Source organism: Pristiophorus japonicus, unplaced genomic scaffold (genome assembly GCF_044704955.1).
Source record: "Pristiophorus japonicus isolate sPriJap1 unplaced genomic scaffold, sPriJap1.hap1 HAP1_SCAFFOLD_452, whole genome shotgun sequence".
In the NCBI taxonomy this organism is placed as follows: domain Eukaryota; kingdom Metazoa; phylum Chordata; class Chondrichthyes; family Pristiophoridae; genus Pristiophorus; species Pristiophorus japonicus.
The window spans coordinates 19,660-46,950 of NW_027254355.1; the positions used below are offsets into that span (position 1 = coordinate 19,660).

Genomic DNA, 27,291 nt, shown 5'->3' on the forward strand with positions numbered 1-27,291 from the left:
TTAATGCTCTCACCACGACCCTTCAGAAGCCCATCAGTATGGAGCCGCCTTGGGTGGAAGGACCAAAACCTGACCCAAGGGGATACCAGATGGAACCGCAGTATTGCGTGCAGGGTTGGGTGGATAAACAGAGATACGGTTATATCAAACACCCAAATGGCCCGGGCCCTGCTAATTACGGACCGCCCTACTGTCCCCAGCCTGGTATGGGAAGAGGTCGGGGCTGGGAAAGACAAGATGGATGCTTTATTTGTGGGCAAGAAGGACATTGGAATAGAAATTGTCCCTCCCGTCAGCACGAAAAAGGAAGAGGAGGAAGAGGAGGGGGGCAAGGGGGGAGAGGACGGGGATCTTACACTAACTTCTCCCAGAACAACCCCTTTGGCCAACCGTCCCCCGATTCGTATTGACTACGCAGCTTGATTGTGCAGGGACCCTCCCCGGACGACGAACCGATGATATTGTTAAAAATTCGGAATGAGTGGCAACCCTCCTTGATAGATACGGGAGCCTTCATGTCTTCTGTACAATCAAAGCTTAAACTCCCCGCCTTCACTGAAACACAGGAACTTTCAGGATTCCTGGGACAAGTCTCGACATTCCCGGTGTCAGAACCGGTTAAAATGGGTTACCAGGAAGAATCGGTGGAACATCGATTTATTATCACAACCAATCTGGACTGTAACTTGATGGCTAGAGACCTCCTCTGCAAATTCCAGTTGCATTTGGAGTGTGGAGATGATGGGATTATTGTAAAACAGGGAACCCTTAAGCGGCAGTATTATACCACTAGAACCCCTCAGTGGTGGTCTCTGGACTTGCCGCAGGCACCCTATCACGTGACCCTAGCATACGATCCCAGTGGAAAGAATCAGGACCTGCAGAACTTTTATCAGGATCACGAAGGGGAAGTGAAGGAAATTCTATTAAGGGCTCGAGTGACTAGACCGGAAGGGAAGGTAGATTTTGTGGAAATGGACAGTTCCCAACGGTGGCACCACATATTACTCGTGAAGTATTACCTCCCCACCACGCTAAAGATTTGGAAGTTATGGTGCGCCAGGCTATAGACGAGGCTGACCCTACCAGCCGGGATGTGCAAATTGTAAAACATGGCCGAACAGTCCAATTCCACGGGGACCCCGAGAAGGTCTTAACGACTCTACAGCATCATACTGGCTCTGACATACCTGACTATGTGGATCCGTATGTGTGGGCAGAGGACCCCTCCCAAGTGGGTTATACTCCCATTGATCCGATTGAGATCCCAGTGTAGGGCAATGTGGACTGGCCCTCTATCTGACAGAACCCACTGAAATCACAGGCAATCCTAAACTGACCTTTCGGCACTGTACTGCCATTAATCCGGCCTGTTTTCTTACTGAGCCACCCCAAGATGAGGAAGAACCCAGTCATGATTGTTTATCTTTAATTTAAGAGGCCACATCAGTCATGGAAGATTTAGTTGATGTACCAATGGAAGATCCAGACTGTATTATGTATGTTGACGGAAGTTCTTCTATTAATCCAGAAGGTATACGAATCTCAGGATACGCCATAGTAAAACAGGAGAATCAGGTCTTGGAATCTGCCGCTTTTGAAACCGCCTATTCTGCCCAACAAGCTGAACTATTCGCCCTCACCCGAGCCTGTATCTTGGCCAAAGATCTCAAAGTCAATATCTATATCGACTCTAGGTATGCCTTTGGGGTGGCCCATGATTTCGGACAATTATGGCAAAATAGGGGATTCCTAACCTCACAGGGGAATGAGATATCCCGTAACTAGTATCTGATTTGTTGCAAGCCCTCATTCTCCCCAAACACATTACAGTTGTTAAATGTACCGCCCACACCACCGGAAAATCCCTGGTTGATATAGGGAACCACTGTGCTGATAAAGAGGCTAAACAGGCCTCTCGTGACCAACAGATGGTAGTGCCCAAAATGATGAGTCAGACTAAAAATCCTGCGAAGGATAAGTTAGCCAATGCAAACCATCCAAGATGTTATAAAAGCACAGGAGGACGCTCCTGAAAAAGATAAACTGTTGTGGAAATATTATGGATGTACTTATGACAATGTTTCTAAACTCTGGACCACTCCCACGGAACAGACTTGCATGTCTGACGAGTTGGCTCTATGGGTTATTGACTGTATGCATTTTGCTACTCATTGTGGAGCAAGAACCACGAGTGATACACTTTTGGCTACTTGGTGGCACCCTAGACTCCAGGCACTCGCCCAGAACATCAGTAGTCATTGCCTGGTTTGCCAGCAACATAATCCAGGAAAGGGAGTCCCCTGTGATTGGGGTAAAATGCCCCTACCCGAAGGTCCCTTTGAGACATTTCAGTTGGACTACATTGAGTTGCAAAAAGTTCAGTGTTACAAATATGTGTTAGTAATAGTAGATGTGTTTAGCAAATGGATTGAAGCCTACCCTACCCTGGACAATGAGGCTCAAACTGTTGTTAAGGTGTTAATGAGGGAAATTGTTCCTAGATATGGTATCTCAGCTCGACTGATGACCACCTATGTTCTTTCTCTGACTCAGGCTCTGCGACTAGCTCACAACCAGGTTCAAGATGCTCACCTCGACCTCCCAGTTTTACCTGAATTGTCCCTCGTGGCACCAGGGAAGTATGGATTCGGAAGGGATTAGAGCCACAATGGGAGGGGCCTTTTCAGGTGATCCTCACTACCCCCACTGCAGCCAAGGTTGAGGGGAAAAGTGCCTGGGTTCACCTGCACCACTGCAAGCTCACCACCCTCTAACTAACCTATTTTACTGGTTATTCTAACTCCTGTTTCTGTTCCAGACTTCCTCTTCTCCATAGCTGAACAAGGCCATTGGCATCCTAATTGGAACGTGGACCAGTTTAAACTTTTACCCGTAGTGATAGACAGCCAGCTACACCGACGGTGACCTGAGAAGAGAGACGGGAAAACTGAACTCTTTTAATCAGCAAAATAATTGGACTATTTATCTAAATCCTGAGCCATAAGATGAAACTGTCTGTATGCCACAGTCTGTATAATAGTGTTGATATATGACAGTTTCGGCGCATGGGAGGGGAGACAGAGACGAGAGCTCCATGTAAACACCTTTTTGTACATGTCTTATGTTTATGCGCAAAATGGGAACTTTTCTAGATGTTGGGTGTGTTCACATTCCTTATACATTCCAAAGGGGGAATTCCTTTGCGCCCCGTTCCACTAACCCTAACTGAGACTGTCAGATGGATTCAGAGCCAAACTATCACGAGAGGAGGGGGGCCAATACAATACTGCTGAAGCTCTGGAGGGCATCACAGCTGTAATGGTAGCAATAAGGATCGTAGCATTACAAAACCGAATGGCCCTCGATTATCTGTTAGCTGAGAAAGGGGGAACGTGTGCCCTGATAGGGTCTGAATGTTGCACTTACATTCCTGATAGTTCAGAAAACATAACCAATCTCGCTGATCACATAAGAAGGGAGGTGAAGAAGTTATCCACACCAGCAGAAGGATCTAGCTGGTTTGATTGGCTATCAGATGGATCTTGGAGATCCTATCTAATTGTTGGTTGCCTTAACCTTTGATGTAAAGTAATGATGGCAAGGTTAGCAAACCCTCTTGTGGTCAAGGGCTCTCGAGTTATGATCCAACGAACTAAAGAACTAGTCGACACTAACAACAATATGGATCAGGAAAGAGAGTGCGAACGGCTGAATGCGATACTTCTGGAATAGTCACCAGGGTTATCATGGAATGATAAAAGGGGGGAATGTGAATGTTTAAAAATGTATAGAGACATTAAGTTGAGAATGTGGGAATTGTATAGGGACAGTATAAGCTAACAAAGAATTCATGGAGGAATAGCCATGACATCTCAGACTCGAGACTGCGAAATGTTACAACATTAACACATATTGAAAAAAAACCCACAGCTTGCAGAAAAACCTCAAGGTCTTATTAAATCATGTTATTAACCTGAAACATTAACAGAAGATCTTTGTTTAAAATCAGACCATACTTAGGTCGGCTTATGAGTGGACAAAGGGAAAGAGGGATCAAAAGAGATAGGCTGAACTAGGATGTCACTCTAGCCCTATCTTGTTATCTTTTGCCGAAAATGTATAACCGTCGTCCCTTTACAATGTAACATCACTTTGTCCGTAGGAAGTGGGTGCGTTCTATCAGAGTTGCATTCCTTCTGTCTGATAAGGTCCCCGATCGGGATTTGCCTTTTAAATAAAAGCTTGCTTTGTTTAAAGCACAAACGGTATTCGTTTCAGTAATTTTGCTGAACCAGATTGAATCCAGAAATCAACACAGTCATCCTGGTTAATCGTTGCCACTGGATAAAGACCTAGCTCTGTCAAGCTTGTGTGGTGGCTGATGTGCAACGGTCACCACACATTAAAAAAATTCACGCACAGGCATCCTCCACCCCCTCAACTGGAGTTCAGGACTGGAACATCGGGTCCTTTATTGAAACATCTGTGAACTCTCGTGGAAGAAAGTCATCCTCGCTCGAGGGCCTGCCTATGATGATGATAATTTAATGCAGAGATTGTAAAGTGATGCATTTTGGAAGGAAGAAAAAGGGGAGGCATTTTAAACTAAATGGTACAATTTAAAGGGGATGCAGAAACATGTGTATGTACACAAATCTGGGAGGGTGACAGGATCAGCTGATCAATCTGTTAAAGCATATGGAGCCTTGGCTTTATGAACAGCAGTATAGAATATAAAACCAAGTAAGTTATGCAATGAGGAACTTAACACAATCACTAAGGAGATGGTACTTAGTAAGATAATGGGACTAAAAGCGGATAAATCCCCTGGACCTGATTGTTTGCATCCGAGGGTCTTAAGAGAAGTAGCAGCAGGGATTGTGGATGCATTGGTTATAATTTACCAAAACTCCCTGGATTCTGGGGAGGTCACAGCAGATTGGAAAACTGTAAAAAAGGAGGCAGACAAAAAGCAGGAAACCATAGACCAGTTAGCCTAACATCTGTGGTTGGGAAAATGTTGGAGTCCATTATTAAAGAAGCAGTAGCAGGATATTTAGAAAAGTATAATTCAGTCAGGCAGAGTCAGCATAGATTTATGAAGGGGAAGTCATGTTTGACAAATTTGCTGGAATTCTTTCAAGGATGTAACAAACAGGGTGAATAAAGAGGAACCAGTGGATGTGGTGTATTTGGACTTCCAGAAGGCATTTGACAAGGTGCCACATAAAAGTTTACTGCACAAGATAAAAGCTCACAGGGTTGGGGGTAATATATTAGCATGGATAGAGGATTGGCTACTTAACAGAAAACAGATAGTTGGGATAAGTGGTTCATTCTCTGGTTGGCAAACAATAACTAACTAATGGAGTGCCGCAGGGATCAGTGCTGGGACCCCAACTATTTACAATCTATATTAACGACTTGGAAGAAGGGACTGAGTGTAACGTAGCCAAGTTTGCTGATGATACAAAGATGGGAGGAAAAGCAATTTGTGAGGAGTACAAAAAAACCTGCAAAAGGATATAGACAGGCTAAGTGAGTGGGAAAAATTTAGGCAGATGGAGCATTATGTTGGAAAATGTGAGGTCATGCACTTTGACAGAAAAAAATCAAAGAACAATTTATTATTTAAATGGAGAAAAATTGCAAAAGGGTGCAGAAAAGACTAAGGAGCATGATTACAGGGATGAGGGACTTCAGTTATGTGGATAGAATGGAGAAGCTGGGGTTCTCCTTGGAGCAGAAAAGGTTGAGAGGAGATTTGATGGAGGTGTTCAAAATCATGAGGGGTCTGCACAGAGTCGATAGAGAGGCTGTTCCCATTGGCCGAAGGGTGAAGAACCAGAGGACACAGAGTTAAGATGATTGGCAAAGGATCCAAAGGCAGCAGAAGAAAACAATTTTTTACGCAGCGAGTGGTTAGGATGTGGAATGTACGGCCTGAAAGGGTGGTGGAGGCAGACTCAATTGCGGTGTTGAGGAGGAGTGGGATCAGGGTGTGAAGGAGAGACAATTGTGGTGTTGAGAGGGGAGTGGGATCAGGGTGTGAAGGAGAGACAATTGTGGTGTTGAGAGGGGAGTGGGATCAGGGTGTGAAGGAGAGACAATTGTGGTGTTGAGAAGGAGTGGGATCAGGGTGTGAAGGAGAGACAATTGTGGTGTTGAGAAGGAGTGGGATCAGGGTGTGAAGGAGAGACAATTGTGGTGTTGAGAAGGGAGTGGGATCAGGGTGTGAAGGAGAGACAATTGTGGTGTTGGGAAGGGAGTGGGATCAGGGTGTGAAGGAGAGACAATTGCGGTGTTGAGAGGGGAGTGGGATCAGGGTGTGAAGGAGAGACAATTGCGGTGTTGAGAAGGGAGTGGGATCAGGGTGTGAAGGAGAGACAATTGTGGTGTTGGGAAGGGAGTGGGATCAGGGTGTGAAGGAGAGACAATTGTGGTGTTGAGAAGGGAGTGGGATCAGGGTGTGAAGGAGAGACAATTGCGGTGTTGAGAAGGGAGTGGGGTCAGGGTGTGAAGGAGAGACAATTGTGGTGTTGGGAAGGGAGTGGGATCAGGGTGTGAAGGAGAGACAATTGCGGTGTTGAGAAGGAGTGGGGTCAGGGTGTGAAGGAGAGACAATTGCGGGGACTGGGACTCCCTGAGATGCTCTGGCAGGGAGCCGGCACGGGCCGAGGGACCTCCCTCTATGATGTCACCAGTCTCTGATTCTGTGCCTGAGGCTTCAACTGGCGAAGTCCCGCCCCTCGCCCCCCCTCCGATTGGTTAGAGGACCCGCCGCCACCTCAGCTCTCCAAGCCCCGCCCGTGCTCTCGCTATTGGTCGCAGCTAACGTCAGTCACCGCCGTGGAATGGATCACGTGACCCAGTCCCGCTCCCTGCAGGAGACCCCGTGCTGTAGCTGCTGTAGCCGCTCAATCCGCTCCGCTCGGTGCCCGGGCCGCTCCGGTTTGTATTTTATTTTTATTTATCTCTCCGCCCGCGCTCATTCCGCTATTTATATAAAAAAAACCCTCATAAAACTCACTTTCCGCGGGTGATCCGGGCTCTCAGGCGGGGTATGCGCTGAGCATCCGCGGTGGGGGCCGCGTGGCTGTGGGCGGGGCCAGGGGGCGCATGCGCGGTGCCCGCCACAACTCAGCGCGGAGAGCTTTCTGGGGCGCGGGGGCTTGTGGGTTTTTGCAGCCGCCATTACTATTGGTGCAACCTGTGCAGCAGCTGGGGTCTGGAAATCAGCTTCACTGCCGCTGGGCTGGGAAAGGACGATTTGAGACAACATTTTTAAGTTTGTGATGCTTTGTCGTTTGGGAATTTCCAGCCCCAAAATTAATATTTTTTATTAATAGAGTAACTTTTGAGAATTATATTGGGTGGGAGGACAAAGTGCCAAGGGTGGATGTAGACATGATTCAGTTGGTGGGTCCCACAGGTGAGCTTTGGTTCAAATATGGGAATGTGTTTTTTTCCACTCTCCCCTCCTGTGTGTGTGTGTAAGTCACCCATGGCTCAGTGGGTAGCACTCTCGCCTCTGAGTCAGAAGGTAGTGGTTTGAAGTCTCACTCGAGAGACTTGAACACAAAATCTAGGCTGACACTGCAGCGCAGTGCTGAGGGAGTGTCACTCTGTCGGAGGTGCCGTCCTTTAGATGAGATGTTAAACTGAAGTCGGGTCTGCTCTCAGGTGAATGTAAAAGATCCTGTGTCACAATTTTGAAGAAGAGTAGGGGAGTTATCACCGATGTTCTGGGGCCAATATTTATCTCTCAATAGACATCATTAAAACACATCATCTGGTCATTATCACATTTGCACTTCAAAATTGGGTGTAAATGCTTTGGACCGTCCAGTGGTCGGAAAAGGCGTTATATAAATGCAGGTCTATCTTTCTTTATTGATGTTCAAAGAGGCCATTAATGGTCCTATAGAATCGTAACAACACAGAAGGCGGCCATTTGGCCCGTCGAGCCCATGCCGAATCTGAGCTAGTCTTACTCCCTTGCCCTTTCCACGTAGCCCTGCAAACATCACCCATCACTCCTGTGCTCGCTGACCTATATTGGCTCCCAGTTAAGCAACACCTCGATTTCAAAATTCTTATCCTTGTTTTCAAATTCCTCCATGGGCTCGGCCCTCCCTATCTCTAATCTCCTCCAGCCCTATAATCCCCCTACAGCTTCCTATTCTGGCCTTTTGATTATTGCTAATTTTAATTGCTCCACTATTGTCGGTCATGCCTTCAGCTGCCTCGGTCCTAAGCTCTGCAATTATCTCCCTAAATCGCTCCTCCTCTCCACTTCACTTTTCTCCTTTTAAAAGGCTCCTTAAACCCTACCTATCATGCAGGTACAGCAGGCAATTGGAAAAGCAAATGGTATGATGGCCTTTAATACAAAAAGATTTGAGTATCAGAGTAAAGACGTACAAATGCAATTATATGGGGCCCTGGTGAGACCGCATCTGGAGTATTGTGTACAGATTTGGTCTCCTTACATAAGGAAGGATATACTTGCCATAGAGGGAGTGCAACAAAGGTTTACCAGATGGATTCCTGGGATGGGGGGATTGTCCTATGAGGAGAGATTGAGCAGACTAGGCCTACACTCTCAAGAGTTTAGAAGAATGAGAGGTGATCTCCTTGAAACATGCAAAATTCTCAAAGGGCTTGACAGGGTAGATGCAGGGAGGATGTTTCCCTTGGCTGGGGCATCGACAACCAGGGGCCACAGTCTCAGAATAAGAGATCAGCCATTTAGGACTGAGAAGAGGCGAAATTTCTTCACTCAGAGGGTGGTGATTCTTTGGAATTCTCCACTCCAGAGGGCTGTGGAGGCTCAGTCTTTTATATATTCAAGACCGAGATGAATAGATTTTTGGATATTAAGGGATATGGGGATTGGATGTGAAAGTGGGGTTGAAGTAGAAGATCAGCCATGATCTCATTGAATGGCGTAGCTGGCTCGAGGGGCCGAATAGCCTTCCTGCCCCTATTTATTATGTTCTCCTCGCCCAATCGTTTGGTCATCTGCCCCAACATCTCCTGGGCTTCAGAGTCCCGGTGATCAGCAGAGAAAGAACAACTTAGAATCATAGGCCCCAAGTTTCGTCCCGCGGCGAAAACGGCGCTTAAAAAAAAGTCCGATATTCAAGGAGCTCGATGTCTGCTTGGCGCGGCGCGCTCTTCGCAGCAGGGGGCGGAGCCTAACACTCGCGCTGATTTTCTAAGTAGGAGGGGGCGGGTACAATTTAAATTAGCCTTCGTGGTGCCGGCAACCCTGCGCGTGCGCGCATGCGCAGTCTCAAACAAACATTGGCACTCGGCCATTTTTAAAAGGACTGCAGAAAAAGTGAAGATTTGTTTCTTGGACCCACTGACGCCGCCCCATAAGCATGGCCGAACGGCCTAAAGAATCTTAATCAGCTGCGTGTGTCCTGTGTTCTTTCTTCGGCTCCCGGCCAGCCACTGACGCCGCTGCTATCTCATGGCCGAATGGCCTCATGTCCGTCCTTCCGCTCCTAATTCTTCGGCTGCCGTCGAGCCACTGACGCCGCCCCATAAGCGTGGCCGAACGGCCTAAAGAATCTTAAATCAGCTGTGTGTGTCCTGTGTTCTTTCTTCGGCTCCCGGCCAGCCACTGACGCTGCTGCAATCCCATGGCCGAATGGCCTCAAGTCCGTCCGGGTGCTGCATCTTCGCGGGGAATGAAGGCCTGCCTCAAGCACCGCAGCTCAGCTCGAAGGCTGCTTCCCGCCTACCGCTGCCGTCGAGACACCCCTGCCTGTCTCCAACATGAAAGGCCTGCCTGAAGCACAGCAGCTCGAATGCTGCTGCTGTTTCACACAGGTAGGAAGATTTATTTAATATTTTCTTTGCTTATACATTTTTATTCAGGTTTGATTTATTTGTATAATATTTGTATAAGTATAACTAAGGATTGATTGTAGAATTTAATGACTTCCCTTCCCCCACCCCCCACCTCGTTCCCTACGCCTAATTTGTAACCTATGCCTGATTTTATAAAGTGTAGACAAGGTTTTTTCGAGCGTACAAAAATATTCACTTACTCCATTCTAAGTTAGTTTGGAGTAAGTTTTCACTGACGAAACTTTGAAAACAGGCATAAGTGGCCGGACACGCCCCCTTTTTGAAAAAGAAATTCTGTTCCAAAGTGAAACTGTTCGAACTGACTAGAAATCAGGAGCAAATCATGTCGAAACTTGGGGCCATAGAATGGTTACAGCATAAAAGGCGGCCATTCAGTCTGTCGAGCCCATGTGGGCTTTCAGCTAGTCCCTCTCCCCCGCCTGCAAACTATTCCCCTTCAGATACTTATCCAACTCCCTTTTGAAAGATAAGATTGAATCTGCCTCCACCACCCTTTCAGGCCATGCATTCCAGATCTTAACCACTCACCATGTAAAAAAAGTTTCTTCTTATGTTGCCTTTGGTTCTTTTGCCATCACCTTAACTCTGTGTCCTCTGACTCTCCACCTTTCTACCAATGGGAACAGTTCTCTCTATCTGCTCTGTCGCAGATCTCTCATGATTTTGAACACCTCTATCAAACTTCCTCTCAATCGTCGCCGCTCCAATGAGAACAAACCCAGCTTCTCCAGTCTATCCATGTAACTGAAGTCCCCCATCCATGGAATCATTCTCGTAAATCTTTTCTGCATCCTCTCTAAGGCCTTCACATCCTTCCTACAGTGCGGTGCCCAGAATTGGACACAATACTCCAGTTGGGGCTGAACCGGTGTTTTATACAGGTTCATCATAATTTCCACACTTTTGTACTCTACCTCTATTTATGAAGCTCAGGATCCTGTAAGCCTTTTTAACTGCTTTCTCCAGCTGCCCTGCCACCTTCAATGATTTTTTGCATACATACCCCGAGGTCTCTCTGTTCATGCACCCCCTTTAGGATTGTACCATTTAGTTTATATTTCCTCTCACATTTTGGTAGAAAGAATATCACTTCACACTTTTCTGGGTTAAATTTCCTCTGCCACGTGTCTGTCCATTTTACCAGCCCGTCTGTCTTCCTGAAGTTTATCACTCTCCTTGTCACTGTTCACTATACTTCCAAGTTTTGTGTCATGTACAAATTTTGAAATTGTGCCCCAAGTCATTAATATATATCAAGAAAAACAGTGGTCCTAGAACCGAACCCTGGCGAACACCACTGTATACCTTCCCCCAGTCCAAAAAACAACCGTTCACCACTACTCTGTTTCCTGTCCCTTAGCCTATTTTGTATCTATGCTGTCACTGTCCCTTTTATCCCATGGGCTTCAACTTTGCTGGCAAGCCTTTTATGTGGCACTTTGTTGAACGCCTTTTGGAAATCCATGTACACCACGTCAACTGCATTACCCTCATCAACCCTCTCGGTTACCTCATCAAAAAACTCGATTAAGTTGGTTAATCATGATTTGCCTTTAATAAATCCATGCTGGCTTTCCTAAATTAATCCACACCTATCCAAGTGACTGTTAATTTTGTCTCTGATCACTGTTTCTAAAAGCTTCCCCACTACTGACGTTAAACTGACTGGCCTGTAGTTGCTGGGTTTAATTTTACACCTTTTTTGAACAATGGTGTAATATTTACAATTCTCCAGTCCTCTAGCACCACTCCTGTATCTATGGAGGTTTGGATTATTATGGCCTGTACTTTTGCGATTTCTGCCCTCAATTCCCTCAGCATCCAAGGATGCATCACATCTGCACCTGGTGATTGATCTACTTTCAGTACAGCCAGCCTTTTTAATACCTCTTCTTTATTAATTTCTATCCATTCAAGGGTCTCCACAACTTCCTCCTTCACTATGTCTATGGCAGCATCCTCTTCCTTGGTGAAGACAGATACAAGGTACTCATTTAGTACCTCAGCCATACTCTCTGCCTCCATGCATAGGTCTCCTTTTTGGTTTTTAATCAGCCCCACCCTTTTACTATTTATATGCCTGTATCAGAACATAAGAAATAGGAGCAGGAGTAGGCCCAACACCCCCTCAAGCCTGCTCCGCCATTCAATAAGATCATGGCTGATGATTCCACGAGACTCCAAAAATCTATCTATCTCAGCTTTGAATATATTCAGAGACTCAGCATCCACAGTCCTTTGGGACCACAAATTCCATAAGATTCACACCCCTCTTAGTGAAGGAATCCCTCCTCATCTCTGTCTTAAATGGCCTTCCCCTTATCCTGAGTCTGTACCCCCTAGTACTAGACACTCCAGCCAGGGGAAACAACCTCTCAGCATCTACCCTGTCATTCCCCTTCAGAATTTTGTATGTTTCAATCAGATCACCTCTCATTCTTCTAAACTCAAGACTTTTGGATTACCTTTGATGTTGGCTGCCATTCTATTCTCATGCCCTCTTTGCCCCTCTCATTTTCTTCTTCACTTCTCCTCTGATCTTTCTATATATATATCCTGATTCTCAGATGTATTAGCAACCGCACATCTGTTATACACACTCTTTTTCTGCTTGATCATATTCTCAAAGTGTTTCGTCATCCGGGGAGCCTTGACTTTGGTTGTCCTACCAGTGGGAATGTACTCAACTTGTACCTGAACTATTTATTCTTTAAAGGCAGACCACTGATCCATTACAGGTTTAAACTAGCTTGGCAGGGGGATGGGAACCTGAAAATAGATTCAGTAGGTAGAGGAGTAAAGCTGGAATTAGAAAGCAAATATAAAGAAAGTGAGTTTGAAGGAGAGAGGAAACAAGTAGGAAAAAAGGGTAAAAAAACAAACTTAGGCACTTTGTCTGAATGCATGTAGCATTTGTAACAAAATAGATGAGTTGATGGCACAAATTGAGACAAATGGGTATGATCTGATATAGAGACGTGGTTGCAAGGTGACCAGGACTGGGAATTAAATATTCAGGGGTACTTGACAATCCGGAAGGACAGACAGAAAGGAAAAGGAGGTGAGGTAGCTCTATGGATAAAGGATGGAATCACTGCAATAGTAAGAAATGATATTGGCTCAAATGATAAGGGTGTTGAGACAGTTTGGGTGGAGATAAGGAATAATAAGGGGAAAAAGTCACTGGTGGGCATAGTCTATAGGCCCCCGAACAGTAACAACGCTATTGGTCGCAGCATAAACCAGGAAATAGTGGGGGCTTGTAAAAAGGGAACAGCAATAATCATAGGTGATATTAACCTCTATATTGATTGGACAAATCAAATTGGTCAGGGCAGCCTTGAGGAGTTCATGGAGTGCATGAGCAACAGGTTCCTTGAGCAGTATATAACAGAACCAACCAGGGGCAGACTATCTTAGATCTGATCCTGGTGTAATGAGACAGGATTAATAAACAATCTCCTAGTAAAGGATCCCCTCGGAATGAGTGATTATAGCATGACTGAATTTCAAATTCAAATGGAGGGTGAGAAAGTTGGATCTCTAATCAGCGTACTAAGCTTAAATAAAGGAGACTATGAAGGTATGAGGGCAGAATTGGGTAAAGTGGACTGGGAAAATAGATTGAAGTGTAGGACAGTTGATGAACAGTGGTGTACATTTAAGGAGATATTTCACAACTCTCAAGAAAAATATATTCCAGTGAGGAGGAAAGGGTGTAAGAGAAAAGATAGCCATCTGTGGCTAACTAAAGAAATAAAGGACGGTAACTAAAAACAAGGGCATACAAAGTGACCAAAACTAGTGGGAGGACAGAAGACTGGGAAGCTTTTAAAAGCCAGCAAAGAATGACAAAAAAAATTATTAAGAAAGGGAAGATAGACTATGAAAGTAAACTAGCACAAAATATAAAAACAGATAGCAAGAGTTTCTATTGGTATATAAAAAGGAAAAGAGTGGCTAAAGTAAATGTTGGTCCCTTAGAGGATGAGACCGGGGAATTAGTAATGGAGAACATGGAGATGGCAGAAACCCTGAACAAATATTTTATATCAGTCTTTACAGTAGAGGAAATTAACAATATTCCAACAGTGGATAGTCAAGGGGCTATACCGGGGCAGGAACTTAACACAATCACAATCATTAAGGAGGTGGTACTCAGTAAGATAATGGGACTAAAGGGAGATTAAATCCCCTGGACCTGATGGCTTGCATCCTAGGGTATTAAGCGAAGTAGTGGCAGGGATTGTGGATGAATTGGTTGCAATTTACCAAAATTTCCTGGATTCTGGGGCAGTCCCAGCAGATTGGAAAACTGCAAATGTAACGTCCCTATTTTAAAAAAAGGAGGCAGACAAAAAGCAGGAAACTATAGACCAGTTAGCCTAACATCTGTGGTTGGGAAAATGTTGGAGTCCATTATTAAAGAAGCAGTAGCAGGACATTTGGAAAAGCAAAATTCAGTCAGGCAGAGTCGGCATGGATTTATGAAGGGGAAGTCATGTTTGAAAAATTTGCTGGAATTCTTCGAGGATTCACTGCCTCAGAGAGATGTGGAAGCTGGGACATTGAATAAATTGAAGACAGAGATAGACAGTTTCTTAACCGATAAGGGAATAAGGGGTTATGGGGAGAGGGCAGGGAAGTGGACCTGAATCCATGATCGGATCAGCCATGATGGGGGCAATGTACTGACGTGGATAGAGAACTGGTTGGCAGACAGGAAGCAGAGAGTCAGGATTAATGGGTCCTTTTCAGAATGGTAGGCAGTGATTAGTGGAGTGCCGCAGGGCTCAGTGCTGGGACCCCAGCTCTTTACAATATATATTAATGATTTGGATAATGGAATTGAGTGTAATATCTCCAAGTTTGTAGATGACACTAAACTTGGTGGCGGTGTGAGCTGTGAGGAGGACACGAAGAGGCTGCAGGGTGACTTGGACAGGTTAGGCGAGTGGGCAAATACATGGCAGATGCAATATAATGTGAGGTTATCCACTTTGGGAGCAAAAACACGAAGGCAGAATATTATCTGAATGGCGACAGATTAGGAAAAGAGGAGGTGTAACGAGACCTGGGTGTCATGGTTCATCAGTCATTGAAAGTTGGCATGCAGGTACAGCAGGCGGTGAAGAAGGCAAATGGTATGTTGACCTTCATAGCAAGGGGATTTGAGTATAGGAGCAAGGAAGTCTTGCTGCAATTGTACAGGGCCTTGGTGAGGCCCCACCTGGAATATTGTGTTCAGTTTTGGTCTCCTAATCTGAGGAAGGACGTTCTGGCTATTGAGGGGGTGCAGCAAAGGTTCACCAGACTGATTCCAGGGATGGCTGGACTGACATAGGAGGAGAGACTGGATCAACTGGGCCTTTATTCACTGGAGTTTAGAAGGATGAGAGGGGATCTCATAGAAATATATAAGATTCTGACTGGACTGGACAGGCTAGCTGCGGGAAGTATGTTCCCGATGTTGGGGAAGTCCAGAACCAGGGGAACACAGTCTTAGGATAAGGGGCAGGCCGTTTAGGACTGAGATGAGGAGAAACTTCTTCACTCAGAGAGTTGTTAACCTGTGGAATTCCCTGCTGCAGAGAGTTGTTGATGCCAGTTCATTGGATATATTCAAGAGGGAGTTAGATATGGCCCTTACGGTTAAGGGGATCAAGGGGTATGGAGAGAAAGCAGGAAAGGGGTACTGAGGTGAATGATCAGCCATGATCTTATTGAATGGTGGTGTAGGCTTTAAGGGCTGAATGGCCTACTCCTGCATCTATTTTCTATGTTTCTATGATCTTATTAAATGGCGGAGCAGGCTCGAGGGGCCGTATGGCCTACTTCTGCGTCTATTTTTTATGTTCTTATGTCCATGTTCCGACTGTGGGAAGAGCTTTAAAAGTCCCAGGGAGCTGAAGGTGCACCAGCGAGCTCACACTGGGGAGAGGCCGCTCACCTGCTCCGTGTGTGGGAAGGGATTCACTCAGCTATCCACCCTCCTGTCACACCAGCTTGTTCACACTATCGAGAGACCGTTGAAATGTTCTGACTGTGGGAAGTGCTTTAAAAGCTCCAAGAGTGTTAAGAGACACCAGCGTGTTCACACTGATCATAGCATCCTGCAGCACATGAAGCTTCGGCCCTTCATGTCTGTGCTGCCATTTTAAAAGAGCTGTCCAATTTAGTCCCCCACCCCAGCTTTATTCCCATAACCCTGTAATCTAGTCCTCTTCAAGCACACGTCCAATTGCTGTTTGGAAGTTCCTATGGAACCTGAATCCATTATCCTTTCAGATGGTGCATTCCAGACCTTAACCACCCTCTGTGTGAAAACAATTCCTCTCTAGTTATTGTGGCAATTATTTTAAATCTGTGACCTTTGGTTACCGACCCTTTTGCCAGAGGCAACAGTTTCTCCCGACTTGCTCTATCATAACCCCTCATAATCTTTAATATCTCTATTAGGTCTCCTCTTAACCTTCTCTGCTCTAAGGGGAACAATCCCAGCTTCTCCAGTCTCTCCACATAACTGAATTCCCCCATCCCTGGTAACATCCTGGTAAACCTCCTCTGTACCCTCTCCAAGGCTGTGTCATCCTACCTAAAGTGTGGTGCCCTGAACTGTACACAAGGCTCCAGCTGAGGCTAAAACCCTGCAGCTATACAGAGCCCTGGTTAGACCACACCTGGAGCACTGTGAGCAGTTCTGGGCACCACACCTTGGGAAAAATAGATTGGTCTTGGAGGGAGCGCAGTGTAGGTTTACCAGAATGATAGCCGGACCCCAAGCGTTAAGTTACAAGATTACACAAATTAGGGTTTTGTTCCTTAGAAGTTGGAAGGTTAAGGGGTGAGCTGATCGAAGTGTTCAGGATATTAAGGGGAACAGATAGGGTAGATAGAGAGAAACTATTTCTGCTGGTTGGGGATTCTAGGATGAGGGGGAGGGGGTTAGTCTAAAAATTAGAGCCAGTCCTTTCAGGAGTGAAATTAATAAAGACTTCTACACACAAAGGGTGGTAGAAGTTTGGAAAACTCTTCTGCAAATGGCAATTGTTGCTAGATCAATTGTTAAACCTGAGATTGATGGCTTTTTTTAACCAAAGGCATTAAGGGATATGGGCCAAAGATGGGTGTGTAGAGTTAGGTCGCAGATCAGCCCTGATCTCATTGAATGGCAGAACAGGCTCGAGGGGCTGAATGGCCAACTGCTGTCCTATGATCCTAACTAGTGATTTGCAAAGGTTTAGTGTAACTTCCTTGCTTTTGTATTCAATGGCCCTATTTGTACAGCTAAGTATCCCATACACTTTCTGAACCACCTTACCAACTTGCTGTTGCACTTTCAATGATTTGTGAATGTGCAACCCCGGGTCCCTCTGTCTTGCACCCCCTCCAAATATGGCCAGTTAGATTATACTGCCTCGCCATGTTGTTTCTCCAAAAGTGCATCACTTCACACTTATCCGCATTTCATTGCATCTGCTATGTGTCTGACCATTTCACCGGTCTGTCTATGTCCTCCTGACGCCTGCTACTATCATGCTCACTATTTACAATGTTGCCAAATTTTGTATCATCCGTAAACTTTGAAATTGTACACCCATACACAAGTCTAGGTCATTTATATATAACAAGGAAAGCAATAGTGCTAATACCAACCCCTGGGGAACCCCACTGCATACTTCCCTCCAGTCAGAAACACATCCATTCAGCACTACTCTCTGCCTCCTATCCCTTAACCAATGATATACTCAATTTACCATCATCCCTTTCATTCCCTGTGCTTCTATTTTCCGATTAACTCACTTATGTGGTACTTTATCAAATGCCTTTTGAAAGTCCATATACACAACAACATCTGCACCACCTTTGTTAACCCTCTGTTACTTCATCAAAAAACTCAATCAGGTTAGTCAGACTTTAACAAATCCAGAATGGGGGCCCCTTATTAACCCATGCTTCTCCAAGTGAGAATTCATTTTGTCCTTGACAATGGTCTCTAGTCATTCACCCACCACTGACGTTAGAGTGATTGGCCTGTAGTTACCAGGTTTAGCCCTCTCCCCTTTTATAAACAGGGGTGTAATATTTCCAATCCTCCAGTTCTCTGGCACCACTCCCATATATCCACTCCCATCTTTCCTCCTTATGCTTGGTTTGTACCCGGTGTCAAATGTTGTTTATAATGCTCTGATGAAACACGTTGGGTCGTTTTACTATGTTAAAAACACTGTATAAATACATTTATTGTCTGAAAGTAACAATAAATCCCGGAGAGGGGAAAAAGTACTATTTTTAGTCTCAAATATTAAATTCCACAGAAGCACGGGGTTTGTCTGCTTTTATTCATGAATTTAAAAAGTCTACATTAAAATCTGAGCCAGTGGGTTGTAAGCCCCAGAGCCTTGTGTCCAATAAGGGCAATAAAGGCCCACCGCCTCCCCTGGCCCCAGGCCCTGAACAATGGACTGCACAAAGTCCCTCCCCTCGGGCTCCCCGATTGGTTGGAGGACCCGCCGCCGGCTCGCTCCTCCAGCCCCGCCCCGCTCGCTCTGTATTGGCCGGAAGCTCCTCCAGCACTGCCCCTTGCTCCCCATTGGTCGGAAGCTCCTCCTGCCCCGCTCGCTCCATTGGTTGGAAGCTCCCGTCAATCTTCTCCGGAAGGCCCCATGCCGACTCCGCACCACAGGATCAGAGCGCGTAGGCGGAGCACCGAGTGTGGGGGAGGGGTGGTTGCTGTTCTCTGGGCCTGCGCGGTTATTACCGATAGCGACCGAGAGGGGCCACTGTGCCGGACTCGGCTGTCAATCACCCATCAGGCAGCGCGGTTGCTGGTGAGACCTGTGACATCATAGAATCAGAGCCATTGACAGCACAGAAGGAGGCCATTCGGCCCATCGTGTCCCTGCCGGCCGACACAGAGCTATCCGGCCTAATCCCACTTTCCAGCTCTTGGGCCGTAGCCTTCTGGGTACAGCACTTCAGGTGAACATTCAAGTACTTTATAAATGTGGTGAGGGTTTCTGCCTCTACCACTCTTTCAGGCAGTGAGTTCCAGACCCCCACCACCCTCTGGGTGAAAACATTTCTCATCAAATCTCCTCTAAACCATTGACCAATTACTTTAAATCTATGCCCCCCAGTTAATGACCCCTCTATTAAGGGAATTAGCTCCTTCCTATCCACTCTATCTAGGTCCCCCATAATTTATACTCCTCAATTAGGTCTCCCCTCAGCCTTCTCCAATCCAAAGAAAACAAACCTAGCCTATCCAATCTTTTCTCATCGCCAAAATTCTCCAGTCCAGGCAACATCCTCGTGAATCTCCTCTGTATCCTCTCGAGTGCAATCACATCTTTCCTGTAATGTGGTGACCAGAACTGCACGCAGTACTCTAGCTGTGGCCTAACTAGTGTTTTGTACAGTTGAAGCATAACCCTGCTCTTGTAGTCTATGCCTTGGCTAACAAAGGCAAGTATCCCAAATGCCTTCTGAACCACCTTATCTACCTGGCCTGCTATTTTCAGGGATCTGTAGACATGCATTCCAAGGTCCCTCTGTTCCTCTACACTTCTCAGTGTCCTACCATTTATTGTATATTGCATTGTCTTGTTAGCCCTTCCCAAATGCATTGCCTCACACTTCTCTGGATTGAATTCCATTTGCCACTGTTCTGCCCACCTGACCAGTCCATTGATATCTTCCTGCAGTCTACAGCTTTTTTCTTCATTTTCAACCACACGACCAATTTTTGTATCATCTGCAAACTTCTTAGTCATATCCCCTACATTCAAGTTCAAATCATTGATCTATACCACAAAAAGCAAGGGACCTAGTACTGAGCACTGCGGAACGCCATTGTATACAGCCTTCAAGTCACAAAAACACCCATCGACCATTACTCTTTGCTTCCTGACTCTGAGCCAATTTTGGATCTAACTTGCCACTTTGCCTTGGATCCCATGGGCTTTTACCTTTGTCTACCATGTGGGACCTTATCAGAAGCTTTGCTAAAATCCATATCGACTACATAACATGCACTACCCTCATCGACCCTCCTTGTTACCTCGATGGTAGAGCTATCCAGTTAGTTCCACCCCCCTGATCTTTCCCAATATCTTCCCTTCAGTATTTATACAATTCACTTTTGAAAGTTACTATTGAATCTGCTTCCACCATCATTTCATGCAGTGCATTCCAGATTGCAACAACTCGCTCATAAAATGTTTTTCCTCATGTCGCCTCTGCTTCTTTTGTCAATCACCTTATTCTGTCTCCTCAGGTTACCAACCCTTCTGCCTCTGGAAAGTGTTTCTCTTTATTTAGTCTATTAAAACTGTTCATGATTTTGAACACCTCGATGAAATCTTCTCTTAAACTTTTCTAAGGATAAGGGGTAAGCCATTTAGGACCGAGATGAGGAGAAACTCCTTCACCCAGAGAGTGGTGAATCTGTGGAATTCTCTACCACAGAAAGTTGTTGAGGTCAATTCACTAAATATATTCAAAAAGGAGTTAGATGTAGTCCTTACTACTAGGGGGATCAAGGGGTATGGCGAGAAAGCAGGAATGGGGTACTGAAGTTGCATGTTCAGCCATGAACTCATTGAATGGCGGTGCAGGCTCGAAGGGCCGAATGGCCTACTCCTGCACCTATTTTCTATGTTTCTATGTTTCTGCTCCAAGGAGAATAACCGCAGCTTCTCCAGTATCTCCACATAACTGAGGCCCTTCATCCTTGGTACCGTTCTAGTAAATCTCTTCTGCACCTTCTCTAAGGTGTAGACATCCTTCCGAAAGTGTGGTGCCCACAATTGAACACAATGCACCAGCTGAGGCCTAACCAGTGTTTATAAAGGTTTAGCATCACTAAACATCAAATGCTGATATTTGTGTGATGTGGTTTAGATGGGTGAGGTTTATCCTGTCAGTTGGATGTGAGCTGAAACATGTGCACTTGGAGCGGAGAGCCAGGGACATGCTGTGTAACCGGGCACAGACACTCTGCACAGCCCACACATCACTTGTTTCCCACTTGGCCCAAAAGGAATATATTAATTGCAACAATTCAGTTGAATTGATTTTAAGTAGTTTTGTTTATAAATTTAATCATGCTTCTCTAATTTTATTTCTTAACTCAGATTCACAGCCTCATTTTATTTCTTCCTCTGAGCCCCTCAACTTCATCTGGCAGCGTAATGTTGCTGAGTGGTGATTGATTGATTGCCCTGGGAACCAACAGGAAGAGAGCTCAGAGGCTGGAGGGCCCAGGAAGCAGCATGTTCTGCAACCAATCGCGGGGCTTGGGGGATGGATCCTGAGTCGGCCAGTCAGGTGAGTCAGTGGGAACCGCTGTTAAACAATTGATCTTTTAAAAGTTATATGAGATTTCTTTTGTCAACCAAACAGTTTACCATTTGTCAGTATTTTGTTTCTCTAGAGTTTCTATTATGAGTTTCAGACACTTCAGTGTTAAGTGGACCATTTAAAGGTCATTCAATTTCCTCTTTCCATGTCACTGTATGAAACGGACAGAGATTGATTACCTAAGAAAATAAGAAATAGGAGGAGGAGTAGGTCATTTGGCCCCTCGAGCCTGCTCTGCCATTTAATAAGATCATGGCTGATCCGATCATGGACTCAGTTCCACTTCCCTGCCCGCTCCCATAACCCTTTACTCCCTTACCGCTCAAAAGTCTGTCTATCTCCGCCTTAAATATATTCAATGACCCAGCCTCCACAGCTCTCTGGGGCAGAGAATTCCATAGATTTACAACCCTCTGAGAGTAGAAATTCCTCCTCATCTCAGTTTTAAATGGGCAGCCCCATATTCTGAGACTATGTCCCCGAGATTTAGTTTCCCCTATGAGTGGAAATATCCTCTCTGCATTCTCCTTGTCAAGCCCCCTCATTAACTTATATGTTTCGATAAGGTCCCCTCTCATTCTTCTGAACTCCAATGTGTATAGGTCCAACCTACGCAACCTATCTTCATAAGTCAACCCTCTTATCTCCAGAATCAACCTCGTGAACCTTCTCTGAATAGCCTCCAATGCAAGTATATCCTTCCTTAAATACGGAGACCAAAACTGTACGCAGTACTCCAGGTGTGGCCTTACCAACACCCTGTACAGTTGCAGCAGCACTTCTCTGCTTTTATACTCTCTCCCCCTTGCAATAAAGGCCAACATTCCATTTGCCTTCCTGATCACTTGCTGTAGCTGAATACTAACTTTTTGTGTTTCATGCACAAGGACCCCCAGGTCCCTCTGTACTGCAACACGTTGCAGTTTTTCTTAATTTAAATTATAATTTGCTTTTCTATTTTTTCTGCCAAAGTGGATAACCTCACATTTTCCCATATTATACTCCATCTGCCAAATTTTTTCCCACTCACTTAGCCTCTCTATGTCCCTTTGCAGATTTTTTTGTCCACCTCACAATTTGCTTTCCCACCCATCTTTGTATCATCAGCATACTCAGCTACATTACACTCGGTCCCTCCATCCAAGTCATTGATAGAGATTGTAAATAGTTGAGACCTCAGCATCGATCCCTGCAGCACCCAATAGTCACTCTTTGCCAACCGGAAAATGACCTGTGAACTTTTATCTTGTGCAATAACCTTTTATGTAGCACCTTAACGAATGCCTTCTGGAAATTGAAATACACCCCATCCACTGGTTCCCTCTTATCCACTCTGCTCATTACACCCTCAAAGAACTCCAGCAAATTTGTGAAACATGATTTCCCTTTCATAATACCACGCTGACTGAATTATGCTTTTCCAAACATCCTGCTACTGCTTCCTTAATAATGGATTCCAGCATTTTCCCAACGACAGATGTTAGGCGAACTGGTCTATAGTTTCCTGCTTTCTGTCTGCCGTTTTTAAATAGGGGCGTTACATTTGCCGTTTTCCAGTCCGCTGGGACTTCCCCAGAATTCAGGGAATTTTAGTAGATTACAACCAATGCATCCACTATCTCTGCAGCCACTTCTTTTAAGACCCTAGGATGTAAGCCATCAGGTCCAGGGGACTTGTCCATCTTTAGTCCCATTATTTTACCGAGTACTACTTCTTTAGTGATAGTATTAAGTTCCTCCCTACCTATAGCCCCTTGATTATAGAAACATAGAACATAGGTGCGGGAGTAGGCCATTCGGCCCTTCGAGCCTGCACCATCATTCAATAAGATCAGGGCTGATCATCACCTCAGTACCCCTTTCCTGCTTTCTCTCCATACCCCGTGATCCCTTTAGCCATAAGGGCCATATCTAACTCCCTCTTGAATATATCCAATGAACTGGCATCAATAACTCTCTGCGGTAGAGAATTCCACAGGTTCACAACTCTCTGAGTGAAGAAGTTTCTCCTCATCCCAGTCCTAAATGGCTTACCCCTTATCCTTAGACTGTGTCTTCCTAGTTCTGGACTTCCCCAACATCGGGAACATTCTTCCTGCATCTAACCTGTCCAGCCCGTCAGTATTTTATAAGTTTCTATGAGATCCCCTCTCATTCTATAAACTCCAGTGAATACAGGCTCAGTCGATCCAGTGTCTCCTCATATTTCAGTCTTGCAATCCCAGGAATCAGTCTGGTGAACCTTCGTTGCACTCCCTCAATAGCAAGAACGTCCTTCTTCAGATTAGGAGACCAAAACTGAACACAATATTCCAGGTGAGGCCTCACCAAGGCCCTGTACAACTGCAGTCAGATCTTCCTGCTCCTATACTCAAATCCCCTAGCTATGAAGGCTAACATGCCATTTGCCTTCTTCACCACCTGCTGTACCTGCATGCCAACTTTCAATGACTGATGTACCATGACACCCAGGTCTCGTTGCACCTCCCCTTTTCCTAATCTCTCGCCATTCAGATAATATTCTGCCTTCGTGTTTTTGCCATCAAAGTGGATAACCTCACATTCATCCACATTATACTGCATCTGCCATGCATTTGCCCATTCACCTAACCTGTCCAAGTCATCCTGCAGCCTCTTGGCATCCTCCTCGTAGCTCACACCGCCACCCAGCTTAGTGTAATCTGCAAACTTGGAGATATTGCACTAAATTCCTTCATCTAAATCATTGATGTGTATTGTAAATAGCTGGGATCCCAGCACTGAGCCCTGCGGTACCCCACTAGTCACTGCCTGCCATTCTGAAAAGGTCCCGTTTATCCCGACTCTCTGCTTCCTGTCTGCCAACCAGTTCTCTATCCACGTCAATACATTACCCCCAATACCATGTGCTTTAATTTTTCACAACAATCTCTTGTGTGGGACCTTGACAAAAGCCTTTTGAAAGTCCAAATACACCACTGGTTCTCCCCTGTCCACTCTCTCAGTTACATCCTCAAAAAATTCTAGAAGATTTGTCAAGCATGATTTCCCTTTCATAAATCCATGCTGACTTGGACCGATCCTGTCACTGCTTTCCAAATGAGCTGCTATTTCATCTTTAATAATTGATTCCAACATTTTCCCCACCACTGATGTCAGCCTAACCGGTCTATAATTCCCCTTTTTCTCTCTCCCTCCTTTCTTAAAAAATGGTGTTACATTAGCTACCTTCCAGTCCATAGGAACTGATCCAGAGTCGATAGACTGTTGGAAAATGATCTCCAATGCATCCACTATTTCTAGGACCACTTCCTTAAGTATCCACTATTGGGATGTTTTTAGTGTCTTCTACCGTGAAGACCGATACAAAATATTTGTTCAATGTCTCTGTCATTTCCCTGTTCCCCATTATTAATTATTAATTCCCCCATTATACATGTGTCGTAGTTAAAGTGACATCCTTCCTGTTAGTGAGTCATATTCTGCACTGGGGGAGATGGCTGGTGGCTTCAGCCTTTAACATTCTCATCCTCTTGTTCTAATCCCTCCAAGGCCTCACCCCTCCCTATCTCTGTAACCTCCTTCAGCCCACCAACACTCTTAATAAGGAGGCACAGTTTTCAGTGTCAGGAGGATCAGTAACCAGAGACTCAGATTTAAAGTGATTGGCAAATGAACCAGATTCTACATGAAGGGAAAAATGAAGCAGCGAGATGTTATGACCTGGAGCACACTGCCTGAAAGGGTGGTGGAAGCAGATTCAATCGTAACTTTCAAAAGAGATCAGTACTTGAGTTGGAAAAAAATACCGGGTTATGGGGTAAGAGCAGGGGAGTGGAACTAATTCTACAGCTTCAGAGGAAATAATGTTCCAGAGAAACTCGAACTGTCTGATCAGAATATCTATGCTGTGATTACTTTTTAAATTATGAAGCCAGATTGCAGAGACTAGGCTTGTATTCCCCAGAATATAGAAGAATAAGGGGGATCTAATTGAGGTGTTTAAGATGATTAAAGGCGTTGATGGGGTAGATCGAGAGAAGCGATTTCCTCTGGTGAAGGGGACAGAACATTTAAGAAAATGAAAGCTCGGCCGTTCAGGGTGATGTCAGGAAGCACTTCCTCACACAAATGCTGAGAGGTTGTTTCCCCGGCTGGAGAGTCTAGAACTCAGGGTCATAGTCACAGAATAAGGGCTCGGACATTTTGGACTGAGATGAGAAGAAACTTCCTCACTCAGAGGGTTGTGGATCTTTGGGATTCTCTGCCCCAGAGGGCTGTGCATGTTCAGTCTGTGAGTATATTCAGGGCTGAGATAGATGTATGGACACTTAAGGAATTAAAGGATACGGGGATAGGGCGGAAAAGTGAAGTTGAAGCACAAAATCAGCCTTGATCTTATTGAATGGCAGAACAGGCTCAAGGGGCTGAATGGCCTTCTCATGCTCCTATGTTCCTATTTGCAGTGATGACTTTTGTAAACTCCTTTTCCAGGGGATTAGAAGGTGAAGATATGCAGAAGGGATTAAACCTGGGTCCCTCTTGTTAATATGACTCAGTCACATCGGTCAGTGTCTTTACCCACTGAGCCATTGGGAGGAGGGTCCTGTGACCCTGCTGGAGAATGCACGTGTGAGGCCTCAGGGGAGGGCAGTGGAATAGCCTGTCGAGGTTCACTCATGGAGATTGGGCACATGGGTCACATATTGGAGAGAAACTGGTGAGTGTAGAACTGAACCCAGCCAGAGTCAGCACCTTCAGGGGGAGGAGAGGGAGGGGAACCAGTGAGTGTAGAACTGAACCCAGCCAGAGTCAGCACCCTCAGGGGTGGAGAGGAGAGCAGGGAAAAATAGTAGGAATTAATGCAAAGTACCTTGTCCCTTGTTCTCGCCCTGGTATCATAAATCAATTGAACTCAGTCTTCCCCTCCTGAAGTCTATAGGCTCTAAATCTTTAGCTTGGTGTCCCTCAGTCCCTACTCCTTGACTTACCTCCCCTTCTCTCCTCCTCTTTCCCCCTTGTGTTCCACTCTGGGCCTTGGGCCTTCCCTGGGGATTCTCAGTATGAACAGGGGGATGTGTGTTGAGACAGGATGTCCCAGCTCTCCACCTTTAAAGGGACAAGGAGAGGACCCACTGGGCTGAATGGCCCTGCTTTATGACATCACTGCAGTGCCCAGCAACCACCTTCCCTGAGCCCTGCTCATTATGGGCTGGGTTGAGCTCAGTGCTGTTACAGGAAGAGAAACAGGAGCAGGGTTCGGCCCGTGTGGAGCCCAGGATTAATGGGGAGAGGTGCAGGATCAATTTATACCTTACTGAATGAGAAATGTCAGTGTCCCGGACACTCCCTGTCCCTCAGTACCTGTGTCGGGGAGCAATTGATGGGTTTGTGTTACCTTTAGGTGAATCTTTGTGCTCATCGAGGTGATGGAAGTCAGTGCCGGGCAACAGGATATTTGATAAGAACAGAAGAATTCGGAGCAGGATTAGGCCATACGGCCAATCGAGCCTGCTACGCCATTCAACAGGATCATAGCTTATCTTAAAAGTTTTTATCAGTCAGAGAACCTCTTGTCAACCTCTGGGATTCCTGGGGCAGGGACTAGAGTCTAATTTACATACAGAATATAGCTCCATCGACACTTCCCTGGGAGTGTTTGATGGGGACAGTGTAGCGGGAACTTTACTGTGTATCTAACCTGTGTTGTACCTGCCCTGGGAGTGTTTGATGGGACAGTGAAGAGGGAGCTTTTCTCTGTATCTAACCCGTGCTGTACCTGCCCTGGGAGTGTTTGATGGGGCAGTGTAGAGGGAGCTTTACTCTGTATCTAACCCGTGCTGTACCTGCCCTGGGAGTGTTTGATGGGGCAGTGTAGAGGGAGCTTTACTCTGTATCTAGCCCTGTGCTGTACCTGCCCTGGGAGTGTTTGATGGGACAGTGTAGAGGGAGCTTTACTCTGTATCTAACCCGTGCTGTACCTGCCCTGGGAGTGTTTGATGGGGCAGTGTAGAGGGAGCTTTACTCTGTATCTAGCCCTGTGCTGTACCTGCCCTGGGA

The 27,291-nt window shown here is 45.6% G+C and overlaps 1 protein-coding gene across 5 annotated transcripts in view; it reads left to right on the forward strand.

Moving 5' to 3' along the window:
- Positions 1–6,905: 6,905 nt before the first annotated feature.
- LOC139252294 (oocyte zinc finger protein XlCOF6-like) overlaps positions 6,906–27,291 on the forward strand; it is a 47,300-nt gene continuing 26,914 nt past the window's right edge. For 4 of the 5 annotated variants that reach the window (XM_070873321.1, XM_070873326.1, XM_070873323.1 and 1 more), the window contains exons 1-2: positions 7,128–9,846; positions 21,027–21,219. The gene's annotated coding sequence lies outside the window, so the exon portion shown is untranslated. Of the gene's footprint in view, positions 6,955–7,127; positions 9,847–21,026; positions 21,220–27,291 lie in introns of those variants that run through there. The other variant, XM_070873322.1, reaches the window with a different exon arrangement.